The following is a 16,421-nucleotide window of genomic DNA, read 5'->3' on the forward strand; positions in this document are numbered from 1 at the left end:
AGCAATCCTAGTGAACTACTAATGAGCTAAACTAGGAGAGCTAAACCTATGCTCTGATACCATGACAAAACATGTGTGCCTCAGGATCTATGGAGCACTCTAAGGTGGATGAAACCTGTGTGGAAACATGATGAAGAGAGTGCTCATGACATGTATCTCAAGTCAATTAGGTTCCAAGATAGATTAGCTTGGACTCATAAAGAGAATCTTGAGATAGTGCAAAGTGCTTGATTGATATTACTTCAAATGAACCTCCCTTTTATAGGTGAGGGTACTTACATCCATTTTGCTTGCTCACATGTGGGATATCTCCTCCATGCCATGTGGCAGCTTACCCTTTGCTCATACCTTTGCTCTACAAGTGCTCATGGCACCACAACTCTCAACAGCACACCCATCCGATAAGTACTTGGTCAGATAACATACCTAAGGGCGTGTTTTTTTGCGGATGTGCATATCACTACGGGAGAAATGTTGTATAATGCGCAATCGACCATGCAAAGAATATTTGATGGTCACAATACTTTGCATGAATTATAATGGCCTTGCATGCAAACTCGGGCCCCTATCCTTGTTTGATTAGCACACCTAGGACTGTGTTTTTTCATGGTTGTGCATGACACTAAGCCAAAAACGGTGTTTTATGCTTGATCGACAATGCAAAGCATATCCGATGGGCACAATACTTTGCACACACCTTCAACTAGGTGTAATTGACTTACATGAAAGGCGGCACACCCATCCCATAAGTGCTTGATCGGAGAACATACCTAGTAGCGTGTTTTTTTTATGGATGTGCATGACACTAGAGCAAAAATAGTATTTAATGCTCGATCGACCATGCAAAGGATATCCGATGGGCACAATACTTTTCCTACACTACAACCTAGGTGGTATTGAAATGTTCTCAAAGAGGAACACGCATCCGATAAGTACTTGGTCAGATAACACACCTAAGGGCGTGTTTTTTTGCGAATGTGCATATCACTAGGGAAAAAACGGTGTATAATGCATGATCGACCATGCAAATCAGATCCGATGGTGACAATACTTTGTGCGCACATCAAAGTAGTTAAAACAGACTTGCGTGCAAAGTGGAGCCCCCATTTGAAAAGTACTTGTTTGATAAACACACCTAGGATCGTGTTTTTTCATAGTTGTGCATGACACTAAGGAAAAAATGTTGTTTTGTGCTTGATCGACAATGCAAAGCATATCCGATGGGCACAATATTTTGCACACACCTTCAACTAGGTGGAATTGACTTACATGCAAAGTGGCACTCCCATCCCATAAGTTCTTGATCAGATAACATACCTAGCAGCGTGTTTTTTTACGGATGTGCATAACACTAGAGCAAAAATAGTATTTAATGCTTGATCGACCATGCAAAGGATATCCGATGGGCACAACACTTTTCGTACGCCTCAAACTAGGTGGTATTGAAATGTTCTCAAAGAGGCACACCCATCCGATAAGTACTTGGTCAGATAACACACCTAAGGGCGTGTTCTTTTGCGGATGTGCATATCACTCGGGAAAAATTGGTGTATAATGCGTGATCGACCATGCAAAGAATATTCGATGGTGATAATACTTTGCACGCACCTTAACGTAATTGAAACAGACTTGCGTGCAAAGTGGAGCCCCCATCCGCTAAGTACTTGTTTCAATAACACAGCTACGGCCGTGTTTTTATATGGTTGTGCATGACACTAAGGCAAAAACGGTGTTTTATGCTTGATCCACAATGCAAAGCATATCCAATGGGCACAATACCTTGTACACACCTTCAACTGGGTGGAATTGAGTTACATGCAAAGTGGCATTCCCATCGCATAAGTACTTGATCGGATAACACACCTAGCAGCGTGTTTTTTTACGGATATGCATGACACTAAGGCAAAAATGGTATTTAATGCTCGATCGACCATGCAAAGCATATCCGATGGGCACATTAATTTTCCTACACCTTAACCTAGGTGGTATTGAAATGTTCTCAAAGAGGCACACCCATCTGATAAGTACTTGGTCACATAACATGCCTAAGGACGTGTTTTTTTGTGGATGTGCATATCACTACGGGAAAAACGTTGTATAATGTGTAATCGACCATGCAGAGCAGCATATCCGATGGTGACAATACATTGCACGCATCTCAACCTAGTTGAAACGGACTTGTGTGCAAACATGAGCCCCCATTCGATAAGTACTTGTTTGATTAACACACTTAGGACCGTGTTTTTTCATGGTTGTGCATGACACTAAGGCAAAAACGGTGTTTTACGCCTGATCGATAATGCAAAGCATATTTGATGGGCACAATACTTTGCACACACCTTCAACTAGGTGGAATTGACTTACATGCAAAGTGGCACACCCATCCCATAAGTGCTTGATCGGATAACATACCTAGCAGCGTGTTTTTTTATGGATGTGCATGACACTAGAGCAAAAGTAGTATTTAATGCTCGATCGACCATGCAAAGGATATCCGATGGGCACGACACTTTTCCTACACCACAACCTAGGTGGTATTAAAATGTTCTCAAAGAGGCACACCCATCCGATAAGTACCTATTTAGATAACATACCTAAGGGCGTGCTTTTTTACGGATGTGCATATCACTAGGGAAAAAACGGTGTATAATGCGCGATCGACCATGCAAATCATATCCGATGGTGACAATACTTTGCCCACACCTCAACATAGTTTAAATGGACTTGTGTGCAAAGTGGAGCCCCCATCCGAATAGTGCTTGTTTGATTAACACACCTAGGACCGTGTTTTTTCATGGTTGTGCATGATACTAAGGCAAAAACGTTGTTTTATGCTTGATCGACAATGCAAAGCATATCCGATGGGCACAGTACTTTGCACACACCTTCAACTAGGTGGAATTGGCTTACATGCAAAGTGGCACTCCCGTCCCATAAGTTCTTGATTGGATAACATACCTAGCAGCGTGTTTTTTTATGGATGTGCATGACACTAGAGCAAAAATAGTATTTATTGCTCGATCGATCATGCAAAGGATATCTGATGGGCACAATACTTTTGTTACACTGCAACCTAGGTGGTATTGAAATTTTCTCAAAGAGGCACACCCATCCGATAAGTACTTGGTCAAATAACATCCCTCAGGGCGTGTTTCTTTGTGGATGTGCATATCACTAGGGAAAAAACGGTGTATAATGCGTGATCGACCATGCAAATCATATCTGATGGTGACCATACTTTGCACGCACCTCAACTTAGTTGAAAGAGACTTGTGTGCAAAGTGGATTCCCTATCCAATAAGTACTTGTTTGATTAACACACCTAGGACCGTGCTTTTTCATGGTTGTGCATGACACTAAGGCAAAAACGGTGTTTTGTGCTTGATCGACAATGCAAAGCATATCCAATGGGAACAATACTTTGCACACACCTTCAAATAGGTGGAATTGACTTAGATGCAAAGTGGTAGTCCCATCCCATAATTGCTTGATCGGATAACATACCTAGCAGTGTGTTTTTTTACGGATGTGCATGACACTAGAGAAAAATAGTATTTATTCCTCGATCGATCATTCAAAGGATATCCGATGGACACAACACTTTCAGTACGCATCAACCTAGTTGGTATTGGAATGTTCTCAAAGAGGCACACCCATCCGATAAGTACTTGGTCAGATAACACACCTAAGGGCGTGTTTTTTTGCAGATGTGCATATCACTCGGGAAAAATTGGTGTATAATGCATGATCGACCATGCAAAGCATATTCGAGTACTTGTTTGAATAACACAGCTATGGCCATGTTTTTATATGGTTGTGCGTGACACTAAGGCAAAAACGGTGTTTTATGTTTGATCGACAATGCAAAGCATATCCGATCGGCACAATACCTTGCACACACCTTCAACTAGGTGGAATTGACTTACATGAAAAGTGGCATTCCCATCGCATAATTACTTGATCGGATAACACACCTAGCAGTGTGTTTTTTTATGGATGTGCATGACACTAAGGCAAAAATTGTATTTAATGCTTGATCGACCATGAAAAGCATATCCGATGGGCACAATACTTTTCCTACACCTTAACCTAGGTGGTATTGAAATGTTCTTAAAGAGGCAGACCCATCCGATAAGTACTTGGTCAGATAACATACCTAAGGGCGTGTTTTTTTACGGATGTGCATATCACTACGGGAAAAACATTGTATAATGCGTAATTCACCATGCAGAGCATATCCGATGGTGACAATACTTTGCACGCATCTCAACCTAGTTGAAATGGACTTGTGTGCAAACTGGAGCCCCCATCCAATAAGTACTTGTTTGATTAACACACTTAGGACCGTGTTTTTTCATGGTTGTGCATGACACTAAGGCAAAAACGGAGTTTTATGCTTGATTGACAATGCAAAGCATATCCGATGGGCACAATACTTTGCACACACCTTCAACTAGGTGGAATTGACTTACATGCAAAGTGGCACTCCCATCCCATAAGTGCTTGATCGGATAACATACCTAGCAGCGTGTTTTTTTACGAATGTGCATGACACGAGCAAAAATAGTATTTATTGCTCGATCGATCATGCAAAGGATATCCGATGGGCACAACACTTTTCTTACACTGCAACCTAGGTGGTATTGAGATTTTCTCAAAGAGGCACACCCATCTGATAAGTACTTGGTCAAATAACATACATAAGGGCATGTTCTTTTGCGGATGTGCATATCACTAGGGAAAAAACGGTGTAGAATGCGTGATAGACCATGCAAATCATATCCGATGGTGACAATACTTTGCGCGCACCTCAAATTAGTTGAAACAGACTTGTGTGCAAAGTGTATTCCCCATCCAATAAGTACTTGTTTGATTAAGACACCTAGGACCGTGCTTTTTCATGGTTGTGCATGACACTAAGGCAAAAACGGTGTTTTATGCTTGATCGACAATGCAAAGCATATCCAATGGGAACAATACTTTGCACACGCCTTCAAATAGGTGTAATTGACTTACATGCAAAGTGGCACTCCAATCCCATAATTGCTTGATCGGATAACATACCTAGTAGCGTGTTTTTTTACGGATGTGCATGACACTAGAGAAAAATAGTATTCATTGCTCGATCGATCATGCAAAGGATATTCAATGGGCACAACACTTTTCGTACGCCTCAACCTAGGTGGTATTAGAATGTTCTCAAAGAGGCACACCCATCCGATAAGTACTTGGTCAGATAACACACCTAAGGGCGTGTTTTATTATAGATGTGCATATCACTCGGGAAAAATTGGTGTATAATGCATGATCGACCATGGAAAGCATATTTGATGGTGATAATACTTTTCACGCACATCAAAATAGTTGAAACAAAATTGCGTGCAAAGTGGAGTCCCCATCCGATAAGTACTCGTTTGAATAACACACCTACGGCCGTGTTTTTAAATGGTTGTGCGTGACACTAAGGTAAAAACGGTGTTTTATGCTTGATCAACAATGCAAAGCATATCCGATGGGCAAAATACCTTGCACAATCCTTCAACTAGGTGGAATTGACTTACATGCAAAGTAGCATTCCCATCGCATAATTACTTGATCGGATAACACACCTAGCAGTGTGTTTTTTTACGGATGTGCATGACACTAAGGCAAAAATGGTATTTAATGCTTGATCGACCAAGAAAAGCATATCCGATGGGCACAATACTTTTCCTACACCTTAACCTAGGTGGTATTGAAATGTTCTTAAAGAGGCACAACCATCCGATAAGTACTTGGTCAGATAACAAACCTAAGGGTGTGTTTTTTTGCGGATGTGCATATCGCTACGGGAAAAACGTTGTATAATGCGTAATCGACCATGCAGAGCATATCCGATGGTGGCAATACTTTGCACGCATCTCAACCTAGTTCAAATGGACTTGTGTGCAAACTGAAGCCCCCATCCGATAAGTACTTGTTTGATTAACACACTTAGGACCTTGTTTTTTCATGGTTGTGCATACACTAAGCCAAAAACGGTGTTTTATGCTTGATCAACAATGCAAAGCATATCCGATGGGCACAATACTTTGCACACACCTTCAACTAGGTGGAATTAACTTACATGCAAGGTGGCACACCCATCCCATAAGTGCTTGAACGGATAACATACCTAGCAGCGTGTTTTTTTTACAGATGTGCATGACACTAGAGCAAAAATAGTATTTGATGCTTGATCGACCATGCAAATAATATCCGATGGGCCAAATACTTTTCCTACACCTCAACCTAGGTGGTATGGAAATGTTCTCAAAGAGGCACACCCATCCGATAAGTACTTGGTCAGATAACACACCTAAGGGTGTGTTTTTTTGCGGATGTGCATATCACTAGGGAAAAAACCGTGTATAATGCGTGATCGACCATGCAAATCATATCCGATGGTGAAAATACTTTGTGCGCACCTCAACATAGTTGAAACAGACTTGCGAACAAATTGGAGCCCCCATCTGATAAGTACTTGTTTGATTAACACACCTAGGACCGTGTTTTTTCATGGTTGTGCATGACACTAAGGCAAAAACGGTGTTTTATGCTTGATCGACAATGCAAAGCAATTCCGATGGGCACAATACTTTGCACACACCTTCAAATAGGTGGAATTAACTTACATGCAAGGTGGCACACCCATCCCATAAGTGCTTGAACGGATAACATACCTAGCAGCGTGTTTTTTTTACAGATGTGCATGACACTAGAGCAAAAATAGTATTTAATGCTTGATCGACCATGCAAATAATATCCGATGGGCCAAATACTTTTCCTACACCTCAACCTAGGTGGTATGGAAATGTTCTCAAAGAGGCACACCCATCTGATAAGTACTTGGTCAGATAACACACCTAAGGGTGTGTTTTTTTGCGGATGTGCATATCACTCGGGAAAAATTGGTGTCTAATGCATGATCGAGCATGCAAAGCATATTTGATGGTGACAATACTTTGCACGCACCTCAACATAGTTGAAACAGACTTGCGTGCAAAGTGGAGCCCCCATCCGATAAGTACATGTTTAAATAACACACCTACGGCCGTGTTTTTATATGGTTGTGCATGACACTAAGGCAAAAACGTTGTTTTATGCTTGATTGACAATGCAAAGCATATCCGATGGGAACAATACCTTGCACAAACCTGAAACTAGGTGGAATTGACTTACATGCAAAGTGGCATTCCCATCGCATAATTACTTGATCGGATAACACACCTAGCATTGTGTTTTTTTACGGATGTGCATGATACTAAGGAAAAATGGTATTTAATGCTTGATTGACCATGAGAAGCATATCCGATGGGCACAATACTTTTCCTACACCTTAACCTAGGTGGTATTGAAATTTTCTTAAAGAGACACACCCATCCGATAAGTACTTGGTCAGATAACATACCTAAGGGCGTGTTTTTTTGCAGATGTGCATATCACTACGGGAAAAATGTTGTATAATGCATAATTGACCATGCAGAGCATATCCGATGGTGACAATACTTTTCACGCATCTCAACCTAGTTGAAACGGACTTGTGTGCAAACTAGAGCCCCCATCCGATAAGTACTTGTTTGATTAATATACTTAGGACCGTGTTTTTTCATGGTTGTGCATGACACTAAGCCAAAAATGGTGTTTTATCCTTGATCGACAATGGAAAGCATATCCGATGGGCACAATACTTTGCACACACCTTCAAATAGGTGGAATTGACTTATGTGCAAAGTGGCACACCCATCCCATAAGTGCTTGATCGGATAACATACCTAGCAGCGTGTTTTTTTACGGATGTGCATGACACTAGAGCAAAAATAGTATTTAATGCTCGATCGACCATGCAAAGATATCTGATGGTCATTATACTTTTCCTACACCGCAACCTAGGTGGTATTGAAATGTTCTCAAAGAGGCACACCCATCCGATAAGTACTTGGTCAGATAACACACCTAAGGGCATGGTTTTTTGCGGATGTGCATATCACTAGGGAAAAAACGGTGTATAATGCGTGATCGACCATGCAAATCATATCTGATGGTGACAATACTTTGTGTGCACCTCAACATAGCTGAATCGGACTTGTGTGCAAAGTAGAGCCCCCATCTGATAAGTACTTGTCTGATTAACACACCTAGGACCGTGTTTTTTCATGGTTGTGCATGACACTAAGGCAAAAGTGTTGTTTTATGCTTGATCGACAATGCAAAGCATATCTGATGGGCACAATAATTTGCACACCCCTTCAAATAGGTGGAATTGACTTACATGCAAAGTGGCACTCCTATCCCATAAGTGCTTGATTGGATAACATACCTAGCACCTTGTTTTTTTACAGATGGGCATGACACTAGAGCAAAAATAGTATTTAATGCTCGATCGACCCTGCAAAGGATATCCGATGGGCACAGCACTTTTTGTATGCCTCAACCTAGGTGGTATTGAAATGTTCTGAAAGAGGCACACCCATCCGATAAGTACTTGGTTAGATAACATACTTAAGGGCATGTTTTTTTGCAGATGTGCATATCACTAGAGAAAAAATGGTGTATACACGAATTTTTAAGGATGCTCGCCATGGAGGAAGTAGAAGGAGACAGCACAAATGAAGAATGTCCATGATTAAAGCTTTGTATTGAAGTCCATTGAAGGATTTTATTTGGGTACTAGGCAAGAAGCCAATCCAAGACAATTATAATCAGAGTCATCACCTCCTATGTCAAATGAGAGTCAAAATATGCACTGGCCAAGGGTCAAGGCTTGCCAAGACAATAGGGAGTTAATGCAAATGGCACCTGGCAAGGGACTATCGCATTGTGAGCAATAAGACAATGGGGAGTCAATGCACCCAAGGGGCAAGGCTTGGCAAGACAACTTGTGGGAGTTAATGCAGATGGCACCTGTATTTTGCACTGGATGTCACACAAGGGTCAAGGCTTATTGGCAAGACAATAGGGAGTTAATGCAGATGGCACCTGGCAAGGGACTATCACATTGAGCAATAAGACAATGGGAAGTCAATGCACCCAAGGGGCAAGGCTTGGCAAGACAAGTGGGAGTCAAATTATGTAGATGGCACCTGGCAAGGGACTGTCATGAGATTGAGCAATAAGACAATGGGGAGTCAAATTATGCAGATGGCATGAATTGAGGCTCTTTAAGAGCAACAATTTAAATTGTAAACATATGTTCAATCTATATCATTTTGGATATAAAGACTCTAGCTGAGAGCAATGTCTCTCAATGTAATCATATAATAATAGCTATAATTGCTATTATACCTCTTTGGTTCAATACAAAACTTGGGTCTTATGGCATCATGTCTTTTTTCTATTTATTAAAAGTTTTAAAAATTTTGTGCATATTGCGAGTGACAATGGTTTTTTCATGAAATATTTAAGTCTCCTTTCATGGATTTATAAATTTATCACGTCAAGGAAAAATGTCAAGGAAAAATATTAAAAATAATTAAATTAACAAATAACTTAGATATAGCTAGAATTTCTAATATAGGATTATTTCAAATTCTTGCATGATGGTGCAAAAGTATAGATTAAAAAAACAATATTTTTATGTGAATATGATAGTGCCACAAAGTGAACTTTTGATTTGGGAAGAATATTTTCAGAAAGTAAAATTTTGATTTGGGAAGGATATTTTCACAAAGTAAAGTTTTCATTTGGGAAGGATTTTTGGGCTTAATCCAAAAACAATAGAAAAAGTCCAAAATTAATGAAATAGGTGTTGGTCAAAGTGATACAAGAACCAGAGCCCACTTCTTTTGAGCAAGCCATGGGAAAAGAAAAATGGGAGAAAGCCATGGATGAAGAAATGGATGCCTTGGAAGCAAATGCTACATGGGAATTGGTGCCTTTGCCTAAAGATAAGAATGCAATTGGCTATAAGTGGGTTTATAAGGTGAAGCACAATGCAGATGGTTCTGTGAACAAGATTAGTTGTCAAGGGGTATGCACAGACATATGGCATTGATTATGAAGAAACATTCAGTCTGATTGCAAGGATGGCAACCGTAAGAGCAGTCATTGCTATGGCTGCATCAAAGGGATTGTCTTTACATCAGATGGATGTAAAGAATGCCTTCTTGCATGGTGATTTATAAGAAGAGGTCTTTATGGAGCAGCCACCAGGTTATGTTCATGTTGCTCATCCTAAGTTTGTTTGCAGGTTGAACAAAGCCTTATATGGCTTGAAGCAAGCACCTAGAGCATGGTCTAACAAGATAGGACAGTATCTTGTCACTATTGGCTTTCAAATTTCCAAGGCAGATTTCTCACTTTATGTGAGAAAAACAGAGAAAGGTATTATGCTGCTTGTCATTTATGTTGATGATTTGATCATCACAGGTGATAGTGATGAAGATATCCTTCATGTGAAAATGCTGTTGAAGCAGAAGTTTGAGATGAAGGATTTGGGAGAGCTGCGTTATTTCTTGGGCATTGAGGTGATTAGATTACCAAGTGGGATATAGCTCTTGCAGAGGCAGTATGGATTGGACATGCTGTCCAAATATGGGATGACAGGCTGTAAGCCTATTTCAGTTCCTTTAGAGTAGAATGTGAAGCTGAGCATAGATGCATGTGAGCTTCTGAAAGACCCTACTATGTACAAACGCATAGTAGGAAGTTTGATTTATATGACTATTATCAGGTCAGATTTGAGCTATGCTGTTGGATTGGTAAGCCAGTTTATGCAGGCTCCAAGGAAACTGAATTTGGATGCGGCTAGACGCATACTCAGGTATGTGAAGTCCACATCACAATATGGACTATTTTATGAGGTTGGGGTTTAGATACAGTTGCATGGATACACTGATGCTGATTGGGCTGGTAGTATTTCTGATAGACGATCTACCAGTGGATATGTGTTCTCTTTTGGGAGTGCTGCAGTCACTTGGAGTAGCAAGAAACAGCCTACAATTGCCTTGTCGAGCACAGAGGCTGAGTACAGGGGTGCAACAATGGCTGCATGTGAGGTAGCTTGGTTGCATAAGCTACTTTATGATATGCATCAGTCTACAGATGGTCCACTTGTCATTTATTGTGACAACATGAGCAGTATACACTTGGCAAATAACCCAGTCTATCACGCTAAAACAAAGCACATTGAGGTGCATTATCACTATGTGTGGGAGAAGGTTTTAGTAGGTCTTATTGATCTAGTTTATGTTAGCACAGAGGATCAGGTAGCTGACATATTCACGAAGGCTTTGGGCACAGAGAAGCTGCGCAAGTTCCGAGACCTGCTTGGTATGCAAGAATTAGGATTGAGCTTGAGGGGGAGTGTTGAGATATCGAGCTCCACTCGTGATATGCCAGGGTGACCATTGTGCATTTATGTCACCGACTTGTTAGCTGCAGATGCGGTTGGTACACCGCCCATGAATAATAGCTGGATGACAGCTATCCTTATTTACTCTAGTTCGTGGCTCAATTAGTATGCCACCTTAGTTAGCTGAGTTTGGTTTAAGACCCACATATAGGGTTCTTCTATTTCTTTGTACTAGAGTTCTTTTGGCTTTCACAACGAAGAAGAGGAAAACTGTTTTCAGCCTCCACCTTTGTGTGTATTCCCCCATTGTGTATGTGAGAAAGCCGCAAGTGAGACTCCTTCCTTCTCTCCCACTATCTTCACAAAGAGTGGAGATGAGGAGAGAGGGCACAACTAGAGAGCACACGAGCACACTACAAATGACCAACTGTACACTAGACTTAGTTGAAAATGTAGAATATATACAAAGCCATTTAGGGCTAGGGTTAGGGCATCTAACCCTTTCCTTTATAGCACTCTATTGGGTTAGTGCTATGCACATATGATCACATGATGGTGCTATGCACACATGATCACATGATGTTGAGCATGAACTCTCAATGCCTTCCCTCAAGATCACCATCATGAAGTAGGCTTTCCCTCAAGATGATGATCCTAGGGAATCAAATAAGAATTGAGTGTTGCATTCCATCACACCCCTTTAATGGGAATGTCCTTCCTCTATGTCAAACCAAGAGCTAGTCAGTGTTTCTCAAAAAGCTCTTTACTGAGTGGTTTGGTAAAGATGTCTGGAACATTCTCTTTGCTATCACAATGCTACAGTGGGGTGTCACCAAGTAACAATGTTTCTCTAATGAAGTGCTCTTTGACATCAATGTGCTTTGTCCTGGAGTGATATACTGGATTCTTGGCCAATGCTTGAGCCGATTGATTATAATAGTATATTTTTGTTGGCTTTGACTCATCAAAGTAATCTGTTTGTGACAATAGTATTCTAAGCCATATAGTCTCACATGCACCTGTAGTGAGTGCCCTATATTCTGCTTCAGTCGAAGATAAAGAAATAGTTGGTTGTTTGTTTGACAACCATGATATAGCACCTTGACCAAGGAAAAATGCATATCCCTATGTCAATCTCCTAGTCTCATGATCTTTGGCATAGTCACTGTCATAGTATCCCATGCAACCTTGGATGACTTCCTCTATATTCTATCCCAAACTGTCTTGTACCTCTTATGTATCTCAAGACCCTTTTGGCTGCATTCTAGTGAGACTATTTTGGATTTGCCATAAACTGTGCAAGTGAGCTTATTGCATAACAAATATCTGCTTGAGATGAGCTACTTGTAGTACCTGTCATTGACTATAGGCTATTCTGAATTTTTAGTAAGTTTCAAACTCTGTTCCATGGGAGTGGCTGCAATCTTGCAATCTACCATATGAAACTTCTTCAGGAGACTGTCAACACACTTAAGGTGACTCATGAATGTGCTATTTGAATCTCTCTAGAATGCAATTCCAAGAAAATAGTGCATAAGTCCAAGATCTTTCATGTCGAACTCTACAGATAAGTCTTGTTTTAGTTTTCTAATGAAGCTATCCTTGCTTCCGGTCACAATCAAATCATCTATGTACAAAACTGCAATAGTGATGTCTTCCCCTTGAACTTTGTAGTAGAGTGTATGCTCTGCATTGGACTTCATGTATCCCATAATAGTAAAATACTTGTCGATTCTATTGTACCAACTTTTGGGTGCTTGCTTTAAGCCGTAGATACTCTTTTTGAGATGGCAAACCTTATTCTCCTTTCCTGGTTCAACATAACCTGTTGTAGACTTCCTTGTCTAGATAACCATTGAGAAATGCATTCTTGACATCGAGCTGATACACATTCCATCTACTGAGTGTTGCAAGTGATATCAAGAACTATATGGAATCCATCTCTGCTACTGGAGCATAAGTCTCATCATAGTCTTGACCATATTGCTATGCAAATCCTTTTACAAAAACTAGTCTAGCTTAGTATCTTTGAATACTTCCATCTAGATTGTACTTCACTTTGTATACCCATTTGTTTGCTATGGCCTTCTTTCCTACTGGAAGATCGCATTATGCTTATACAAAGCATCCATTTCTTCATTCATATCAGTTTGCCATTCTGACTTGTCTACTGCATCTTCGAAGTACACTAGCTCTTCTATAGCCATGATGGTAGTTATAAGAGAATAGTTAGTGGTTTCAACTTGAATTACTTTCCCTAGTAGAGCGTTTGAGCTACTGTGGCTCTGCTCGGGGTGTTGATGGCAATTCTTGCTCTTCTTCATTAGCCATTTCTGTAGATGACTATGTAATCGGTGCATCTATCTCCTATGTATTTGAGGTTTTCCATTCTGATTCCTCATCAAAGATTACATCTATGGAGATAATGACCTTGCGGTTGGTGGGATAATACAACTTGTATGCTTTGCTTTCTTCACTGCTGTAGACAACCATGATACATTTGTGTGACTTTGCATCCAATTTCCTATGATGATCATCATGTATGTGGGCATATGCTATGCAACCAAATATGTGGAGATGCCCAATGTGTGGCTTATGTCCAGTGAATGCTTCATAAGGTGTCATACCTTGTATCGGTTTGGTAGGAAGCCAATTGAGCAAATAGTTTGCAGTGGCAATTGTTTTTGCCCAATACTGATTCAGAAGATGCTTTTCACTAAGCATTGCTCTAGCACTGTCTACTAAAGTACCATTCTTCCTTTTAGCTCTGGCATTCTACTAAGGAGTATCTGCACAAGTGAATTGTCTTCGAATGCCGTGACTTTTGCAAAAGTTTATGAAAACTAAACACGTATTCACCTCCTCTATCTAATCTCATGACTTTGATCTTTTTGCCTATCTGGTTTTCTACCATGGCTTTGAATTCTTGAAATCTGGAAAAGAATTTAGATTTCTCTTTTGGAATAGGGACCCAACAATATTTGCTATAGTCATTGATGAAAGTCAAGTAGTAAAGTGAACCATCGATGCTGCGAGTTTGGGCATAACCCTATACATCTGTATGGATCAAATCAAGAATACCTCGTGCTCAAGAGGTACTTCTGCCAAAGTCGCTTTTGTTTGCCGAAGCAGCATGCTTCACAAACTTTTCCAAGAAACTATAGCTCTAGAATCCCAATTGCCATATTCTGATTCTTGAGATCTAACAAGTACTTGAAATTGACATGACCATATCTCTTGTGCCATTTTGCAGATAGTGGCATCTGTTGCGGTTGAGCTGACATGGCATGCTTCTCTGGAACTGTAGCTAGCATTCTGTACAAGCGTCCTTCCTTACCACCTTTTGCTACTAGCTGAAATCTTATGGATTTGTCTCTGATAATACATTCATCTCCATCAAAGATGACTCAATAGTTGTGTTCAATAATTTGACCTACTGACAAGAGGTTCTTGCTGAGCTTCGGAATGTAGAGTACATCTTTCACCAATCCTTTTGTACCAGTGAAATTGTTCATAAGGATAACTCCTGTCCCTTGAATTGCATTCAGTGTATTACTTAGAAACCTCCATTTTGAAGGGATTGGATCGAAAGTAATGAGCACCACCTACAAGGGTGATACTAGTCCATAGAACAATATCTCTAGGGGGCCTCCCCCTAAACACGGATTACCAGAAGGTCATAGCATGCTCAATGGCATCAACATATTCATCCAATGAGGGAAAATGTAGACCATTATGGAGGCCACTATTGAATATGAAGGCATTGGGTCGATGACCAAAGGATGCATTGAAGTGTGCACGGAGACGATCACGATAATTGGAATCCAAAAGGGAGTCAAGGCCAAGTTCATTTTGATAGGTCTGATGGTGCCCATTAAACACAAAGGAGATATGAACTCTCTTATGACGATTGTGGGGGTTGATGATGAACTTCTCAACTTTTCAATTGACACCCAGTGATGGGATGTCTAGCACAAATAGAAGCAAGTTTTTAATGAAGTCTTGCATATTGGAGTCCCCCCAGAAGAAGAGCCATCTACCAAATAAAGCAATCCCAAGCTTCATCCCTCTCCTAGATGTGAAATGCACAATGCCCAAAGTAGACCCAACCATTGCTCTCCAAGCATGCCACACACCCATGGCATGATGGGTCTACGCATGCTTGGTTTGGGGAGGGCATGCACACATCAAAGCAGCCATTAGGGCTAGCTTGACAAGTGTGGTTGTGCCAACTTTGTGTCCACCCTTCCTTCTAATTGCGCTGCTACATGTCAAGGTGAGTGCATTGCTTGATCTGAGAGGAGATGACGCCTGGCTTGCAACTGCCTCACTAGTAGTAATCAGCCATAGCTTCAATGTTCAACAAATGTTGGACCATGGCTACACCACCCACTTGTCAGCATTGAGACCTAGACCACGAGACCTAGACCATGATAGTTATAGAACAACAAATTTGTAGTGAAAGTATACCATCCTAGAAAGGCTCCATCGACCCGAATGGACATAGAATAGGAGCCATTGCCATGATATGTGATAGGAGGTCACGATCTCCACTACTCTCCTGCTAGCTCCAATTCGTAGAAGTCCCCACCCGAGCAGCGTGCCGTTCCATCTGCTATAATTGACACTAGCATGAAGGTGATCGAAGTGTTTGTGAAGAGCGCAATTGATCATGCTGAGGGTATTTTTTATCGTCAAATCCCTGAAGACCTACTATTTTGAAGCCCTCCGTCTTCAGGTGATGGCAAGGACTCGTACCATTCAATCTCAGCTCTTGCAAAAGCTTATCTATGAGTACTCTAGGTGGCAATGGCAAATGAAATTCAATGGCGAAAGCCATGATCGCACTACTAAGTCTTCCGAACAAAAACTATACCGCAAAGTAGAAGAAACTACTAGCAAGCAAGAGCATGAATGGCCATACCACCGATAGCCTCATTGTGAGACTCCCTACCATGTGATTTTTGAATTGCCGACATTGCAGCAATTATATAAAGGAGGCAATGATGATATCTATGGGGTGGCAACGACAAATGCAGTACGTTGGGAGGTTAGAAAAACGGTTGTCCATCCTTGCATAATACAAATGAGTACTCAACACGTGCTTTGC

At 40.8% G+C, this 16,421-nt stretch overlaps 1 pseudogene; it reads right to left on the reverse strand.

Moving 5' to 3' along the window:
* Nucleotides 1–14,863: 14,863 nt before the first annotated feature.
* LOC147884397 (uncharacterized) lies at nucleotides 14,864–15,491 on the reverse strand (annotated as a pseudogene).
* Nucleotides 15,492–16,421: the final 930 nt, after the last annotated feature.

The sequence above is a fragment of the Dipteris shenzhenensis genome, chromosome 27 (assembly GCF_047967505.1).
Source record: "Dipteris shenzhenensis isolate YYH24624 ecotype China chromosome 27, Dip_SZ_1.0, whole genome shotgun sequence".
In the NCBI taxonomy this organism is placed as follows: Eukaryota; Viridiplantae; Streptophyta; class Polypodiopsida; order Gleicheniales; family Dipteridaceae; genus Dipteris; species Dipteris shenzhenensis.